General features: G+C 40.8%; 1 protein-coding gene and 1 pseudogene across 3 annotated transcripts in view; one reads left to right on the top strand and one right to left on the bottom strand.

Moving 5' to 3' along the window:
• UBE2E1 (ubiquitin conjugating enzyme E2 E1) overlaps positions 1-19,213 on the bottom strand; it is a 79,735-nt gene that overhangs the window by 47,664 nt on the left and 12,858 nt on the right. The window lies entirely within an intron of this gene.
• Positions 14,766-15,796, top strand: LOC123863864 (cell division cycle-associated protein 3-like; annotated as a pseudogene).

Below are 19,213 nucleotides of genomic sequence, written 5' to 3'. Positions count from 1 at the left end.
GAACACTAACAAGGCAAGAGGACCAGAAAAAGCAGCAGCTAATCCACTGCTCCAGGCATCGCAGTGTTCTCTCATGAAGAGCTTCCATACATCCCAAACCCCAAACCTGCCCCCACTCCAGTATTTACTCACACTACTCCTCATTCTGTTCTGTTTTCTAAACCTAAATATTTTTTACATGGTTCTATTTCAACAGATTTCAGCTTGCCAAAAAAATTACTGATGGTTATAAACATTACAATTCTTTGTTATTTGTGATTTTTATCTTTGTGTATAATGGGGACTGGGCAAAGAAGGCTGCCATTTGTGAACCCTAAATCTATTTATATGATATGCAATGACCAAGGCCCTCTATACCTGTCAATGGTTCTCTGTGAAGGGGATATAAGATGACTTCAAATAAAGGATTTAGAATAAATTTGAACATCATCCTGAAAGGCTTACTGAACTAGGACCAAGCATGACTCAGAGATCAAGCACATGCATTTAAGAAATAGAGGGTTCTACACCTTGTGCACTGTTGGTGGGAATGCAAATCGGTGCAGCCACTATGGAAAACAGTATGGAGGTTCTTCAAAATATTAAAAATTAAACTACCATATAATCCAGCAATTCTACTTCTGGGTATGTATTCAAAGAAAGTGAAAACAATTTGAAGAGATATATGCACCCCCATGTTCACTGCAGCATTATTTACGATGGCCAAGACACATGAAATATTTATCCAAAGAAAATGAAAACATTAACTCAAAAAGGTATCTGTACCCTGTGTTCATTGCAGTGCTATTTATTAAAAGCCAAGATACAGAAACAACCTAAGTGTCCATCAAAGGACAAAAGGATAAAGAAAATGCAGGGTGTGTATAGATAGATAGATTAGACAGATACAGCCATAAATATATACATACATACATACATTCAAGGAAATATTATTCAACTTCATAAAAAAGAATGAAATCAGGGGCGCCTGGGTGGCTCAGTCGTTAAGCGTCTGCCTTCGGCTCAAGTCATGATCCCAGGGTCCTGGGATCGAGCCCCACATCGGGCTCCCTGCTCAGCGGGAAGCCTGCTTCTCCCTCTCCCATTCCCCCTGCTTGTGTTCCTGCTCTCGCTATCTCTCGCTCTGTCAAATAAATAAAATCTTTTTTTTTTTAAGATTTTATTTATTTATTTGAGAGAGAGAGAATGAGAGACAGAGAGCATGAGAGGGAGGAGGGTCAGAGGGAGAAGCAGACTCCCTGCCGAGCAGGGAGCCCGATGCGGGACTCGATCCAGGGACTCCAGGATCATGACCTGAGCCGAAGGCAGCCGCTTAACCAACTGAGCCACCCAGGCGCCCCAAATAAAATCTTTAAAAACAAAAAAAGAATGAAATCTGGCCATGGGCAACAACATGCATGGATCTTAAAGACATTATGCTAAGTGAAACGTCAGAGAAAGACAAGTTATCATTTGATTTTACTTATATGTGGAATCTTAAAAAAAAAAAAAAAAAAAAAAAAAGAACTCACTAGATTACCAGAGGCTGGGGTGGGGGTTAAAAGGTACAAACTTCAGTTATAAAATAAGTCAGTAATGTATAGCATGGTGAGACTCAGTTAATAATATACTGCATTATGTAACTGAAAGTTGCTAAGAAAGTAGATCTTAAAAGTTCTAATCACACACACAAAAATTTATAACTGTGTGGTAACATGTTAACTGGATTTATCGTGGCGATCATTCCACAATATACGCAAATATTAAATTATGCTATACACCTGAAACTAATGTTATATGTCAACTATATCTCATTTTTAAAAATGTCTGAAGCTTCAGGCGCCTGGGTGGCTCAGATGGTTGAGCGTCTGCCTTCAGCTCAGGTCATGATCCCAGGGTCCTGGGATCGAGTCCCGCGTCGGGCTCCCTGCTCCTTGGGAGCCTGCTTCTCCCTCTGCCTCTCTCTCTCTGTCTCTCATGAATAAATAAATAAAATCTTTAAAAAAAATAAAAATAAAAATGTCTGAAGCTTCAAGAGAGCAAGTTTTCTCATTTGTGCAGCTGCTCCACCACCTACCTTGGGGCCAGGCACAGGGCAGATTGCTTGCTGTTTTTATAACTGAAGGTGTGGCGTTTCTTACAGGTACTGATTTAATGTTGTATTCTCAGGGAATGGGCTAAGATGTTCTAAAAGAAACCTAAAAAGTCAATAGCTTAAAAGGGATCTATGTTTATTTCCAGGAAGGGAGGTGGCGGCTCAGTTGGTTGAGTAACTGACTCTTTGGTTTCAACTCAGGTCAAGATCTTGGGGTTGTGAGATAGAGCCCCATGTCTGGCTCCGCGCTCAGTGAGGAGTCTAATTGAGATTTTCTCTCTCCCTCTCCCCCTCCTCCCTTTCTAAAATAAACAAATAAATCTTAAAAAAAAAAAAAATCATAGATACAGAGAACTGACTGGTGGTTGCCAGAGCAGGGGCAGGGATGGAGGGCGTGGTAGGAGAAATGGGTGATGGGGGTCAAGAGGTACAAATTTCCAGTTATAAAATAAATAAATCATAGAAATTAATGTACAGCATGGCGACCATAGTTAATAATACCATACTGCAAATCTGAAAGTTGCTAAGAGAGTAAATCTTCAAAGTTCTCATCATAAGAAAAAGAATTCTGTAACCATGTATGGTGGGCAGATGGTAACTACCCACTGTGGTGATCATTTCACAATGGTTGACCACTGAACATGAGGGTGAGGGGTCCCTATCCCCCCAACACACACAATTGAAAATCCACATATAACTTTTCACCCCCCAAAGCTTAACTACTAATAGCCTACTGTTGACCGGAAGGAAGCCTTACCAATAACAAACAGTTAGTTAACACATATTTTGTACATTTCTATGTATATAATGTTTTCTCACAAATAAGCTAGAGAAAAGAAAATATTATTAAGAAAATGATAAGGAAAATACAATTATAGAACTGTTTTTAAAAAAATCCATTTTTAAGTGGACCCACAGTTCAAACCTGTGTTTTTCAAGGGTCAACTACGCGAATACTGAATCACTATATTGTACACCTGAAACCAATGTCATGTACCCATATACCTCAATTTAAAAAAAAGAAACAGAGGGTTCTAAAGGGCCAGGAAGTAGTTTTAAAGAATCATATAGACATGACTTTTTCCAGAGATATTTTCTTAGCAAAAATAATCTTTAAATTATTCTAGAGCCAAAATTCCAGGTATGTAGCTAGCTAAGTAATAAAAAGGAGACAAGGAAGAAGGAAAACATATAGCATATTCTAACAATGCCAGGGCTTCTGTACAGACATTCTGAAATAATGTCAAACTCTAGGACTCCTGGTCTTAGAGACCCAGAACCAGCAGAGCCCATCAATCCATGCTAATGGTCACGAACTCTCTGGAAGAGACCAATCTCCTTTCCTTTTTTCTTTCTCTTTCAGAGGTTTCTTATATGTACAAGGAACCAAATTAAGCCTGTAGGGAGAAACACACACGACCCCATTTCTAACCTCAAGAAATATGTAATCTCTCTTCTAGACCCCTTCCCTTTCTTCAATTCTTTTTCCTTTGCCTTCTCTCAGCTCAATTTAGATCTCCCAAAGGCCTCTAACCTTTCCCCCCTTCTGCTCCCTCAATCTGTAAAAACCCTCACATTTTACTTCTTTCCCACATTTTACCTCAAGGAAGAATAGAGGGAGGGGCTGCCCCTCAGGGTTTCTAGAGTTTGTCAGAATTGCTGGAGGGTTTTCATTCTCCCATCCTCCCCCAACCCAGCCCCCAGGCAAATTTGCTAATCTCGCTTCCCCTCCAACTACTGAAAGCAAGCAGTTATAGATGTGCCCAAACAGGGGCAGGATTAGATACTGCTGCAATCACATGACAAAAATTTTAGATGAAAGGAGATAATAAAAATAATAAACAAATGCATAACTTAGGTCACTAATAAACTCTAATATACAGTGTCTTGTTCACTACTTGTTTTGTCATTCTATGTGAAGAGCATGTATCACGCTTGTATCTCCAACACATTCTAATTCAAGGTTATGCACATGGACACATAAATGCCCAGCATATAATTTTAGTCAAAATTTTTCAAGTCCTTTTTTCTGATGGTGGTTATTACTCTAACATTTTATGCAAAAGTAACTTACACCTATCTATAATACAGCACCTCCATGTCTTCACTAGCAAATGCTTCAACTAACATCGGCAAACATCCAAACGATGATTCCATCTTCTCATACTGTAAAACTGATCTAAATTTTAAATCACTAGGTACACTGCATTTTCTTAAAAATTAAACCTGTATTTAAAATCTTAAGGATGGGGCGCCTGGGTGGCTCAGTCGTTGGGCATCTGCCTTCGGCTCAGGTCATGATCCCAGGGTCCTGGGATGGAGCCCCACGTCGGGCTCCCTGCTCAGTGGGAAGTCTGCCTCTCCCTCTCCCACTCCCCCTGCTTGGGTTCCCTCTCCAGCTGTCTCTCTCTCTGTCAAATAAATAAATATTTTTAAAAAATAAAATAAAATCTTAAGGATAAGGGTGCCTGGGTGGCTCAGGTGGTTAAGCGTCTGCATTCGTTTGGCTCAAGTTGTGATCTCGGGGTCCTGGGATGCAGCCCCATGTGGAGCTCCCTGCTCAGCGGGGAGCCTGCTTCTCTCCCTCTGCCCCTCCCTGCTTGTGCTCTCTCACGCGTGTGCTCTCTCAAATAAATAAATAATAAAATCTTAAGGATAAGTATTACATTTAACATAAAATACCAGAAATTGTTTTGTTTTTTACCAACAAAAAATTAGAACAGACTTTGTGGTTTAGTCACACTTCAACAACTTGACTATAATAATTTCTCAGTGACTAAATGTTAATATCTAAAGAATGCCCTGGTAACATTTACACAACTACTGTACTACTAATCAAATGCTGTAATTTGCTTCAGTACTCATTCAAATTAAGTTATTTCCTGGTGTTAGGCACAAGAAATAAAAATAAAACAACCAGATTTTAAGGAACTTAATCTGTTGCAGTGACAGACACAAATGACTCTAAATGAATGTGATAAATGTTGTGAAGAATTATATGCCATGGGACACAGATGAGAGTTGTGTGGAATGAATCATTTTTATCTGAGTCTTGAAGAATAATAAGGACAGAAACTGGGAGAGGAAATATTCCAGACAGTAGACTGAATATATTAAGTAATGGGGGGAGAAACAATAAAATGGGGATACAGTAGACTGGAATCAGGTTGTAAGAAATTTATATCAAATAAATTTCATATGTATCATTTCCGGCACTTCATTCTTCAAAGAACAACTGGAGGCCTTAAATTTTCAAAAGAGGAATGCCATGATGATCAAACCTATGTTGGAGAACATCTAGAAATAAATGGCCAGCCTGATGAAACATTACCAGTAGCCAGGTTGTAAAATAAGCCTATCTTTTTTTCTTTTTTGGAAATAAGCCTATCTTTTAAAAATTTAAATACAGTTTTGTTGAGTAAAATTTAACAAGCAATGGGGCGCCTGGGTGGCTCAGTCGGTTAAGCGGCTGCCTTCGGCTCAGGTCATGATCCCAGGGTCCTGGGATTGAGTCCCGCATCGGGCTCCTCATTCAGCGGGGAAACTGCTTCTCCCTCTCCCTCTGCCTGCCTCTCTGCCTGCTTGTGCTTTCTCTCTCCCTGTCAAATAAATAAATAAAATCTTAAAAAAAAAAAAAAAATTTAACAAGCAACAACTTGCAGTGAAGCCTACAATTCACAGAGCTACTACAAGAGGCAGCAGAGTATAATGGTTAGGCATAAAGGCTTTGAAGGCCAGGACCTAAAGAGAAGCTTCACCACTGAAGAGCCAAGTACCCTTTGGCAAGCTACTTAACTATTTTAAGCTTGTCTTACCTGTAAAATGAGAACAATCATATTCACATCAGGTTAGTGGATATCATTATTATTTAAGTTTTATTCTATTTTTAAAATCTCCACAGCACAAAATATGAAGCAAAAAGCAGCTAAGATTTGTGTAAGTCTAAAAAGTTGTCCAAAATACCACAAATCAAGCTTTCCACTGGTTCATTATTTTGTATAAAGTGAATACCCAAAATTACTGGACACACTGCTGTCATTTTACAATATAATTACAAAAATTTGGGGCGCTTGGGTGGCTCAAGTTGGTTAAGTGTTTGCCTTTGGCTCGGGTCATGATCCCAGAGTCCTGGGATGGAGCCCCACATCAGGCTCCCTGCTCAATGGAGAGGCTGCTTCTCTCTCTCTCTCTCCCTCCCTTTGCTGCTCCCCCTGCCTGTGCTCTGTCAAATAAATAGAATCTAAAAAATAAATAAATAAATAATTTCAAAAATTCATTTCAAAGTCTAATACAAATCACTTGAAGTTTTTTGTCATGTTGATTATTTTATATTATTGGTGTCATTTCCCTTTAAGCAAATACCTACATTATGTTTGCACTGAAATTTTGTCCCCTTAAGAATTCTGAATGACATGTCTAATTTTTCTATAATGGACTTCTAAGTAAAAAAAAAATTTTTTTCCTAAGGGGCTCTCTCTTAGCTGTTTATTATTAGTTCAAGGGGAAAAAAATCATAAACTGGTCTTTCAGTAAGAAAAATTGCCCTTCATTATGAAATGATTTAATTCCTTATCAATGCAACCCCATATCTCCTTTAATTATTTATTAAGATATGCTAGAATTACATTTCATTTTACAGGATAAAAAAGCTAATCAAAAAGGTTTCAATAACTTAATTTTTTTAGTAACTGAAATTTCAAATACATGTCTAAGAATGTTTGTATCACTACTCCAATGTTTTACAGCCTTAACACCTGTGTTTGTCCTACATGTCCCCTTTAGTCCACATATTTCAGCTATTATAACTAAAAATTATGGCAAAATTATCACTGCATAAAAGCATCTACCAAATCAAAGAAACTGGAAAGCATTCTCCCTCTATAGTCATATCACACCGATGTGAGGCTTCCCATTGCATAGATAAATCTTTTCAGTATCACAGGTAACCAACCAAGTGGGGACTAGAGGGAATCTGGCAAGCTGCCTCCCAGACCACTGAGGGTTCTTCACTGCTTCCTCAAGTTCTCATGTGCTGTTCCTCCTCTTAAAGAGGTACAGAGCCAAACTCTTGATGCTTCCACACTGGCAGACTCTGGCTATCTTCACTTCAACTGGACAGTGAGGAAGCCAGGCAAGGGGATTATAAAGACAACTAACAAGTTGTTTTTGTTGGCTCTGAATGCTATATACCCATTACAAAGCATCCATACTTTCACCCAACCATTATGTCAAGACAAGCTGAGGACTGTTATCCTTCCCTTCATAGGTTTAGACACAAATTTTGGGTAGCATGTCTCTAATTTTTATGAAATTTCTAGATGTAATAGATACAGTTATCTAGAAATAATAGGGGTAACAGATATATCAATTACATCTAAACATAATAGAAATGCTATATAAGAAAATGTCAGTAAATCTGTTCATTAATTTAAAAAAATATAAAGATACAAAGAATATCTCCAAAAACTCTTTTTTTATGAGTTGGAAATTTTATGAGAATTTTATTCTTCAAGTATAGGCTGAGTGTGGTGGTATATATCATTCCTCTACTTAAAGCCCTCCAATGGCTTTCTACTGAAATAAAATCTGACTTCTGCCTACACCTCATCTCCTACCGCTCTCATCCTCATTCACAATGGCCAGTCATGCTGGCCTTCCCCATATAGCACCTGTTTGTTGTCTTTCTGCCTAAAATGCCCTTCTCATGCCTACGTCCTTGTCATCATTCACAGCCATCTCCCTAAAATGGCCTATAACAATGACCCAACCTACCCAGTCACTCACTATGCCATTACCCTGTTTTCTTAGTATGTTTTTTTTTAAGATTTTATTTGTCAGAGAGAGAGAGAGAGTGCATGCATGCACAAGCAGGGGGAACGGCAGGCAGAGGGAGGAGGCGGCTCCTCACTGAGCAAGGAATCCAATGTGGGACTCGATCCCAGGACCCCGGGATCATGACCTGAGCTGAAGGCAGACGCTTAACCGACTGAGCCAGCCAGGCGTCCCAATTTCTTAGTATTATTACCCAAAATTACTTTTGTACATTTTTAAATTGTCCCTCCCTCCATGTGAGTGTAAGCTCCATAAGGGCAGGGATACTGTCTTTTTTTACTGCTCTATAGGAAAAGTCCAATAATTGTTAGAATGAGCAAGTGAATATGGTGAGGAGTGGCTGGTTACAGCTATACCTTAAAGTCAAAGGGCCATACAATGGAAAAGGCCAGGTCAGGCAGAGACCAAAGTACTGGCAGTGTGCTCAGTGATGTGTACTGCTCAGCCTGGCTCACAGCAGAACAGGCAGAGAACACAGATGGAGCAAGTAGGAGACTGCCCCGCCCACCCCAGCTGAGTCACTAATAACCCTTCCAGGCCTCAATACACTTGGCAAAACTAGTACTAAGATTTAACTGGAACAAACAAAAAACTGTTATTAGTACAGACAATTGTCATGATGCAAATGATGTGCGTTCAGTAGGTTATATATTTTAAAAACTCATTCGAGGAACCTAATTATTACTCTACAAGGCCTGGTAAATACCTGTTAGGGAATGAATCACACCTTCAAAGTTAGGCCAATAACAATTCATACATATAGTCTGGATGCACACAACTGTATCTCTTCCCTCAAAAAGTCAAGTGTCTACAAACTGGTTTTTTTTTTTTCTTTTTTTTACTCAAGTGAGCATGTCCAGAAGAAACTGATGAGAAAACTGCACCCAAGTGGCTCACCCTTTTTTTTGTAGAAGGTACAATAAGGGGACGGAGCACACCAGGGTGTGAGAAAGCCAGAAATGCAAGAGCAAACTGACAAAGATTTCAACCAGAAAGGAAAATGCAAATTAAGCCTGCAGTAATGTCATTAGGTATCCTGAGATTTGACTTAGCCCGTTAAAAAACAAGATAGCATTTCTCTTTATGCACCTCCAGGTTAAATGACAATGTGCAAATGTTATCGTCCTCAAGCCATGCACTACAGTGGGTCGAGGCTTGCCAGAGATCAGAGAAGCTTCAGAACCTTAAGATGACTGCTTTCTAAAAAGGCTGGGGAGTGTATATCTTTGGAAAGCAGTGAGAGTTGGACTGGAACAAAAAACCATGTAGAAAGGTTTCAGGAGTGGCTCTGGAAAAAGAAGAACACAGCAGTCATCTGGCAACAGAAGGGAGAATGGATAGAAATTCATTTATCAATACATACCATGTAATAATTAGGACACAAAGAAGAGCACAGATGAGGGAGCAGCCAGTCCTTTTAGCTACAAAATTCCCACTGTACACATTAATTTGGGCTCCAAGATCTTTTTTTTTTTTTTTTTAATTAAGTAGGCTCTATGCCCAGTGTGGAGCCCAACTCGGGGCCTGAACTCACGACCTTGAGATCAAGACCAGAGCTAAGATCAAAAGTTGGATGCTCAACCGACTGAGCCACTCAGGTGCCTCTAGGCTCCGAGATCTTAATAACTTTTTACTTTTTTTCCACAATCATGTCTTTTATTTTTTAGAGTGGGGGGAGGGCAGAGAAAGAACCTTAAGCAGGCTCCACACCCAGGCAAAGCCCAACATGGGACTCAATCCCACAACCCTGAGATCATGAACCTGAGCTGAAATCAAGAGTTGAACATTTAACTGACTGAGCTACCCAAGCACCCCTCACAATCATGTGTTTTAATTTGCAGGTACTATAATACAGAATCTTCCCCCAATATATATATATAAATGTAGAACAGCTATATTAAAAGTCATAGTAGAAACCCCTGCATCTACACAGAATCTAGCAGTACGGCCAGACAGAACAGAAATCAATTTCAAACTACAGTTCTAACAAGAATTGTGTCCTCAACATATGGTTTATTTTAGGATTGGTCCATATCACTTGACAATGTTTACTATGTAATAAACACTTCAGATGTGCAAAAATCTCAGAATACTAAGCTACAAAGAAGAAACATTTTCTGGGGAGGCTACCAGTCTAGCTGAAAACTGAAGCTATGTGTTCTGAGGACTTTCACAGACACAATAACTCAGAAAAAGGACCAAGGTCAAAGAAGTATCATATACTATTAAGTAATATATTATATTGCTATCTTTACTGCTAGTCTCTGCTCACACATTACTATAATCACTTAACATACATTTGTTTTGAAATACTTACTTAGGTTAGAGAAAGTTATCTTTCATGTTTATAAAAATATCCTCCTGGGTGCTTGTTATAAAACAAATGTTTTCTTTTAGAGTCTTTGATGTATACCAATTCAACATCTCCTTTTCTTTAGGATAAATGTGTTCTAGCAAAGTCTACTACAAAATAATATTTTATAAAGCCAATTCCAATAAATTACCTTGAAAAACTGAGATGTATTCCCATAGAGGAGGATTATGTGTAGTAGGAGAAATTTATTTGGGGAGCAAATTTCCTATGGAGCCAAATACTTGTGGCTCCACATGGTATCAATGCCTAATACTGTTGTGATTCCAACTAATACTCTGAAGCTTAAGGATGTCTCCCAATCCTGAAAATGTCTTAATTCTACCCTCAATGCTCCCAGAACCCTTTATAAGAACGTCTGAGTCACTAACCTACCGAAGGCACACAATCTGGCCACTTTCATCTCACCCAGTGACCTCCAGCACCAGGATCTGAGCCTGAAGCTTCCTATTATACAAATAAAAATCATGTCTCATCCAAATGGCCAACAGACACATGAAAAAGTGCTCAACAACACTCGGCATCAGGGAAATACAAATCAAAACCACAATGAGATACCACCTCACACCAGTCAGAATGGCTAAAATTAACAAGTCAGGAAAACGACAGATGTTGGCAAGGATGCGGAGAAAGGGAACCCTCCTACACTGTTGGTGGGAATGCAAGCTGGTGCAGCCACTCTGGAAAACAGTATGGGGGTTCCTCAAAAAGTTGAAAATAGAGCTACCCTATGACCCTATGACCCTATGAGTCGAGCAAATGCACGACTGGGTATTTACCCCAAGGATACAAATGTAGTGATCCGAAGGGGCATGTGTACCCCAATGTTTATAGCAGCTATGTCCACAATAGCCAAACTATGGAAAGAGCCCAGATGAATGGATAAAGATGTGGTATACATATATATGTACGTACGTATACACACACACACACACACACACACAATGGAATACTACTGAGCCAACAAAAAAAAGAAATCTTCCATTTGCAACGTGGATGGAACTAGAGGGTATTATGCTAAGCGAGGTCAGTCAGTCAAAGACAATTATCATATATTCTTACTCATATGTGGAATTTAAGAAACAAAACAGGATCATAGGGGAAGAGAAGAAAAAATAAAATAATACGAAATCAGAGAGGGAGACAAACCATAAGAGACTTTTAATCATAGGAAACAAACTGAGGGTTGTTGGAGGGGAGTGGGGTGGGGGGGATGGGGTAACTGTGTGATGGACATTAAGGAGGGCACATGATGTAATGAGCATTGGGTGTAAGACTGATGAATCTCTGACCTCTACCTCTGAAACCAATAACAACGTTTTATGTTAATTAACTGAATTTAAATTTAAAAAAAACTGCAAATAAACTCTTCCTTTTATATATGCTATTAGCCAACTTTCACATCTAGTATTGCCTAGCAGTGAACAGCACTTGATCACACTCCACATGACATTCTGATGTACTAAGAGTTCCATAAAACATAATCAACCTTTACTAAATCAATTTGTTTATTCAAGAAAAAACAACAAAAAAAAAACAAGTAAAAACCATGTCTCTATGTCATCAATTTTAATTTAGAAATTTGTCAGTTATTTGGATAAGAGATACCACAAATAATTTCTCCTCCAAATACTCATATACTATAAAGGCATACTAGAAGATAACCTCTAATGATTTGAAAATGTGAAAAATATCAATAACTCAAAGAACCCACTTTTAAACAAAATTAATGTCAATGAACTATACCATGTTTTTGAGACTAAAAATGTTGTAAAGTACCTGAGGGTACCTGTGTGGCTCAGTTGGTTGAGCGCCCGCCTTTGGCTCAGGTCATGATCCCAAAGTCCTGGGATCGAGTCTCGCATCGGGGTCCCTGCTTCATGGGGAGTCTGCTTCTCCCTCTGCCCTTCTACCTGCTTATTCTCTTCTCTCTCAAATAAATAAAATCTTTTAAAAAAAAAGTACCTGATTGATAACTTTTGTGGTGACGTGGATAAAAAGACATCAGACCTAGATCACTCAGGATGTTTGCGAATCACATGCCCCAAGTCCCCCAAACCCAAATTTGAATGGGACTCTGGCACCTGAATTTTTACACACAAGCTATTATGTACACATACCGCTCTGCTGGGAAATACTAATATAAACATTTGCATCATGCGACATTTTTTTATATGAAACTATTACCCACATTAAACAATGACTCTAGGTGTCCTATTGTCCCCTGGCTTACTGTGTGTAATTTACAAGTATGTGTCTTGGGAAGACCAATCTCAGAAGAAGGGACAATCTTAATTATCATGTTACAGAGTACCAAGAGTACCTGGATAATATGAAACAATAAAATGTGACTGGTAGATGATTAGAAGGATGATGCTGATATGATGATGCTTTAAGAACTCCAGGTAAGTTCAATGTAGTTTGAACTTAATAGCCAATCTTAAAAGGATGAAAAAAATTGAATATGATGAATAATTTACACTGTATTAAAAGCACATACTCATTCTCATGCATCCCCAAGTGTGAAAAGTAAAAAAGATCAATACAAATCAAAGCATATAAAAAAAATTTAAAGATGGCATCAGCAATTTACTGATTTTCCAATTTATCCATTCCCTAGTATTTACAAAATAAGCCCTGCTAAAGGGATTCATCAAGATGTGATATGTGAACCTGGCACTACTTACATAATATCCATAAAGATCACAAAGCACTTGAATCTAGTAAAGCAGAAGTTAATTTTCTCTAGTGGGGGGTAGGGGAGGAGGAAACCCTCCCAAATCCTTCGGGAATCCACTAAAAAGAGAGACACCTCCCCCCCCCCCCCAAGAAAAATAATTACACAATGTTAAGAGTTCTGCCCTAAAGTGTAAAAATCTGATAATACTAAATCATCTCCCCTGGATAAACACAATGAAATCTTCTAATTGGACAGAGTAATACAAACATCTTTTCTGTCTTGAAATCAACCCCTCTTTTGCATCACTTCTTCTACAGTAGATCTGTAAAATCCAATGGTTACTTGCTGGTCTCTCCCGACCTCACCGTGTTATTTCAGCACTCATAACCACTCTACCTCAAAACGCTTTCCACTTGCTGCTTTCGGACATTACTCTCTTGATTTTCCTTCTCTCTCTCAGTCCCCTTTGCTGGCTTCTCCTTCAGACTATACAACCTCTAAACTAGAGGTTCAAGTCTGCATCCTGGACCCTCTTCTCACTACACCTTTCTTCTCTTGATGAGCTTGAGGGATTCCCCAGACAAGAGCCTCTATATAGTGGTGTTTCCCAAATGTATATGTATCTCAAGCTTATGAGTATAACTTGAGTCTAAAATACTCCCCTGTGCTCCATTCCTGTATCTAACTTGTATTTTCTATTTGACACCTTCATTTGGATGCCTCATTGGTATCCATCTAAAGCCTAACATGGGGCACCTGGGTGGCTCAGTCGGTTAAGCGTCTGCCTTCGGTTCAGGTCATGATCCCGGGGTCCTGGGATCGAGTCCCGCATTGGGCTCCCTGCTCAGCAGGGAGTCTGCTTCTCCCTCTCCTTCTGCCTGCCACTCCCCCTGCTTGTGCTCTCTGTCAAATAAATAAAATCTTTTAAAAAAATAAAAAATAAAGCCTAACATATCCACAAAGGACTCATTTTCTATGCTGCGCTCAAGCCAAAACACATATACACTGGAATAGTGGTCCTATTCCAGTCTTGTTCCTATCAGTAAAACATGGCCAATCATCTACCTAATTGCTAAGACCACAGAAATTTGGAGCCATTCTTGGTCCTTTTTCTTACCTCCCACATGCAATCCATCAACAGGTACAGGTATTCTAACCCCATGTCCACTGCCACCATCTTAATCCTAACTGCCATCACCAGCTGCTTGGAACACAGCAATACCCCCCTTTCTGGTTTCCCTTCTTCCACTCGTGCCTTCCTCCCAGCTATCTTCCACATAGCAAGGAAGGTAGAAAAAGACTTTTAAATCACTACTGAAACAATGTCACTTCCTTGCTGCAAAACGTTGAATGGCCTTCCAGTGTTCTTAGAATGAAATCCAAACTCTAGTTTACATGACTCTGCATCACATGGTACTACTCCCCACCTCAGGGCCTCCGTGTCTGTGCTTCCCTCACTCTGGAATGTTCTTCTTGTATTTTTCACAAGGTTCTCTCCTTCCTTCTCATCTGTCAGGTCTTTGCCTAAATGTCTTTTTAAGCCTTCTCCAAGTAATTTCCTTACCCCAATTACTCTCCATCACTGCACTGTTAATTTCTCTTACTAGCTGAAACAACTTGTAGTTACCTAATCTTCTACCTGGTTACTGTCTATGTTGCCTACTAGAATTCAAGTTCCAGGGAGGTTTGAAACTCAGCGTGGGGAGTTGAGGCTCGAGCTGCTGTGCACCCAAAAGAGGAATTGGGGCCGGGCACCTTTCTCCTTACCCCAGGCTGGGCCCTGCCCCACCTGAGTCCTCCTGGGTGAGATGGGCTCAGCCAAGAGGACCCCAGTCACTCCAGCAGCCTCCACTGCACAAGCTTGTGGCCCAAGTGGCGGAACCCTGTTTACCTATTGCCAGCATCCTGCACACTCCCATCCCAGTGGAGAGCTCTCCACAGCCAAACCTACCAGCAGAGGAGCAGCTGGGGGGTCCTAATCAGATCCAAGACTCAGACCCCCGCTCTTCTACCCTTGGCACTGCATGGACACCTGTGCAGACCAGCAGCAGAGAGCCCCCCAAGCCCACTGGTGAACAGCTGAGTGCAGTATTTGAGACCGAAGGCCCCAAATCGAATCTCCCCCCGAAAGCCTGTTCTGCCCTTAGAGACAACTTCATCTTCTGAATTGGACATGCCTCTGGATACCTAGTTTTCCCCTGAGAACCAGATGCCACCCTAGAGCCAGACTGAGCTCCCCTCCAAGCAGGTGTTCTCCAAGGAGGAAGCAGGACAGCCCTCAGAAACCCCTGTGACTAGCCAGGGCTTGAACAAGCCCTTAAGAAAGAACCTGAGGGGGCGCCTGGGTGGCTCAGTCGTTAAGCGTCTGCCTTCGGCTCAGGTCATGATCCCAGGGTTCTGGGATCGGGCTCCCTGCTCTGCGGGGAGCCTGCTTCTCCCTCAACCTCTGCTTGCCTCCCTGCCTACTTGTGCTTTCCCTCTTTCTCTCTTTGTCAAATAAATAAAGAAAATCTTAAAAAAAAAAAAAAAAAAAGAAAAGAAAGAACGAACCTGAGACTCCCCAATCTTTAGGTTCTAAAGCACAATAGATGGATGGTAAATAAACGGCAAGGTCCTATGAAGATCTCTCCTCACCATCCTGCAGGATGACAACTCCCCCAGAACGCTGACACCATGACAGGGTAAGTGGCCTTCTCCCCTGAGTAAAAATGCTAGGGAGGTAAAGGAAGCAGACCTTCTGGGAACTGGATGACTTCTGAAAACTGGAGGCTGAGTGTGGGAGCAGGGCCAGGACCAGGACGAGGAAAATCAGTACTTTCCAAACTTGGTAGAGAACTAAGCCGTGGGTAGCTCCAGTGCTGAGTTCACCAGGGTCCTTGTGATATAGTATCCTCTCAACCCCTTCTTTCCCTGGGAGACTAGAAAAGATTTTGAGAGAGAGAGAAAGCACGTGCGCACGCGCGCACATACACATGGGAGGAAGGGCAGAGGGGGAGGCAGAAGCAGACTCCCTGCTGAGCGCTGAGCCCATCAAGGGGCTCAATCCCAGGACCCTGAGATCATGACCAGAGTACAAGTCAGACGCTTGGACTGAGCCACCCAGGGGTCCCTAAAACTTTTCTCTAAGTAAAATCCTTCCAAGCTGCTCTATCCATTACTATTTGAAAATGTGCTTCTATGCCTTTTTCTACAGAACTTATCAGGATCCACCCCACATCAATTTTCCATCTATTAAATAGATACAAATACTCAATGTCCTGGTATTACACATAATGACCATCATTTCAATGCTAGTAGACCCTACTGAGACTCCCCATTAATTATTAATATTTAAAATTTAATACTGACATAACTCAGTACTAGAATCAAGTCAGATGTAACACCTGTGGCAAATGCAATGTTAAATGCTATTTAAGAGCTTGATAATATAGTCCCTTTATTTTGGCCTGGCCTTGCCCTTTGTCATATTCAGGTTCTTTAGAAAGCAGAGAGAATTCAAGTTTTTGACTACTTTGTTAATTGACATATTAGTGAACAGTATGCTGCCCCAGGTAACAAAACCCAGTGACAACTTTCAATTACGTTCTGCATATGAAAACTGTTGGCTTCTTAGGATTTTCTTGACTGGGCTGAGACATTACCTTGGCCTTCCACAGGTTTATCACCTATGTAGCGCAGAGCGGATCCTACAAAGCAATCCATAATCACTTGCATATAGGTTTCAAGAAGGCCAGGAGCATACAGCAATTCCTGGATTACAATTTTTCAGCAAAGGGCTCTGATGAGCTTCTTAGCCTATAGAGTAAGAAGTTTCCCAGAGGATCAGAGGCATATTCTGAGACCATTTACTAGGTCTTTTGTTTGACTTTACAGCATGGCTGCATAAGAGAGGCTGAATAAGAATGGGCTTATTATGAAACCCTGTTTCACTCCACTGATGATGGGGAATGTGTCAGATGTCTCAGGCGGGTGCCAGCATCTATAACGTTAACTATCTGGAATAGCCTTAGGATTTGGGGGAACATCGCTAGGAAGTCCAATTTACTTAGCACCCCTAAACCCACTCTCACTTGTTGGCAAACAGTAATCTTATCAAGTCAAAACATGGTGATCAAAGGTACTGGTATTTTCTTTATACAATCTTCTCAATCTAGCCTAAAGCACTGATCCCGTCTTTTCTATCACACTGCAGTCCAGAGCTCCTCTGTGATTCCGAGAAGGTGAAAATTGCCAAAACTGCTTGGGTGCCAAGTCAGAAAGACTGCCAGCAATAGACAGCTGTAAAATGTGACAGCAATTTCCCCAGCTCTTTCCATTATTTTCTGAAGAGGGTAATGAAGACATTCCATTAAGCCATCAGACTCAAATTAGGTTTTTGTGTCTGTGTTTTAATTTAACAAATATGTACTGTTTATCTTCTCTTTCTTGGACAAGGTAGGAATGGCAAAGACGTAATCCCTGCTCTCAAGGAACTTACAATCTACCAGAAAGAACAAACCAAATAGCAATGGGGACAGATACTGCTTCTTTTTGTTCAATACAAGTAGCTGGAGTATTATTCAAGGACGAAAAATGCTTCCAATCCTTTAGAAACTGTCACTCCATCATAAAGTTCCAGGCTTCCAGCCTTTCTAAATATACGTTCTCCACTTATGACCTCAGTTCCATATTCTATCACCTTCTCTAAAATCATGTTTTAAAACATTACAGTATCTTCCTCCCTCGCATTTTCACTTTTTTTCTACTTGCTTCTTCCTCTCAGCCTACAGAGCACACTCTTAATTCTACACTTTAAAGGCCAACAAAAAAATTTCCTTGACCTCCCATAAGACTTGCAGCTCTCCTTCTACTCTGCTTTTTTCTCCAGGTCGTTATTTCCCCCACACTTCCTGTGTAGACATTCCTCAGAGCACAATTCTCAATTCACCTCTTCCCCTTGGCGATTAGGAGTCCTTCAGCCATCATCCAAACTTTTAAATCTAATGTGTACCTCCCCCAAAGCCAGGTCCAGCCTCAGCATCCCTGCTAGCCCCCTCAGATGCAATGCATGTAACCTAAACACACAGATGTGTCATGATGCCTGCAGCACACTTTCAAATGGTCCTGCAAAATATAGATAAAAGAAAAAGCAATCCATAATCACTTGCATATGTTTCAAGAAAAAGTCATGAGCGGGGGGCGCCTGGGTGGCTCAGTCATTAAGCATCTGCCTTCGGCTCAGGTCGTGATCCCAGGGTCCTGGGATTGAGCCCCACATCGCATCGGGCTCTCTGCTCCGCGGGAAGCCTGCTTCTCCCTCTCCCACTCCCCCTGCTTGTGTTCCCTCTCTCGCTGTGTCTCTATCAAGTAATAAAACCTTTAAAAAAAAAGAAAAAAAAGAAAAAAGTCATGAGCATACAGCAATTCCTTGAATATATATTATATATGGTGAAGTTTTAACAGCTGAGAGAAGGATGCGTGTCATTTCAACTTTTCCATAGCTTTGAAATTCTTCAAACTAAAAAAATTGGGGGAAAAACCATGTAGGGTCAGAATCAAGGAGAAAAGTCATGGTCTCTGCCTTTTAAGGACTTTATAATACATTTGTCTAAACAAATCTAAAATTAGATTAGGTAGACGTGGAGAGTTCAATGACTGATTAACAATAAAATATATAATCAAACTGCAAATACTGGGGTGCCTGGGTGGCTCAGTTGGTTATGCGTCTGACTTTGGCTCAAGTCATCATCTCAGGGTCCTGGGATCAAGTCCCGCATCCGGCTCCTTGCTCAGCAGAGAGTCTACTTCTCCTCCCTCTGCAACCCTTCCCAGGCTCACATGCTCTCTCCCTCCTCCTCCCCGGTCTCCCTCAAAAAAAAAAAAAAAAAAAAAAACTACAAAATATTTACTGAGCCTGCTACATGGCAGCAATACGTTAAGCACTGTATATGGTCAACAAAACAAATAATTAAACCTTGGAAAGAGGATCTATCTAACCCCTCTGCTCCCTCAAACGAGTTGTTCTTCCGGCCTTAGTGATTTCTGTTAATGGCACCACCATCTTCCCCAATACCCAAAGAACCTGACAGTCCTTTCAAGTCCTATATCTCTAAATCAGTGGCCAAGTTCTCTAGATTCCACTGCTTTCCACCTCTCTCTCCTCTCCACTTTGATGGATGCCACCTGTCCCCAGGCCCACCTGGCCTCCCGCCTGGACTACTGCAGTTCTCTCCAAGTCTCCTGCTTCCCACCCAACTCCGCTCAACCCTTGCTTTGT

This window comes from Mirounga angustirostris, unplaced genomic scaffold (genome assembly GCF_029215605.1).
Source record: "Mirounga angustirostris isolate CCGP_5_RB_7025 unplaced genomic scaffold, mMirAng1.0.hap1 SCAF_1, whole genome shotgun sequence".
Lineage (NCBI taxonomy): Eukaryota > Metazoa > Chordata > Mammalia > Carnivora > Phocidae > Mirounga > Mirounga angustirostris.
Note: the sequence above shows the minus strand (reverse complement) of the source record. Positions and strands in the feature narration are given on the sequence as shown.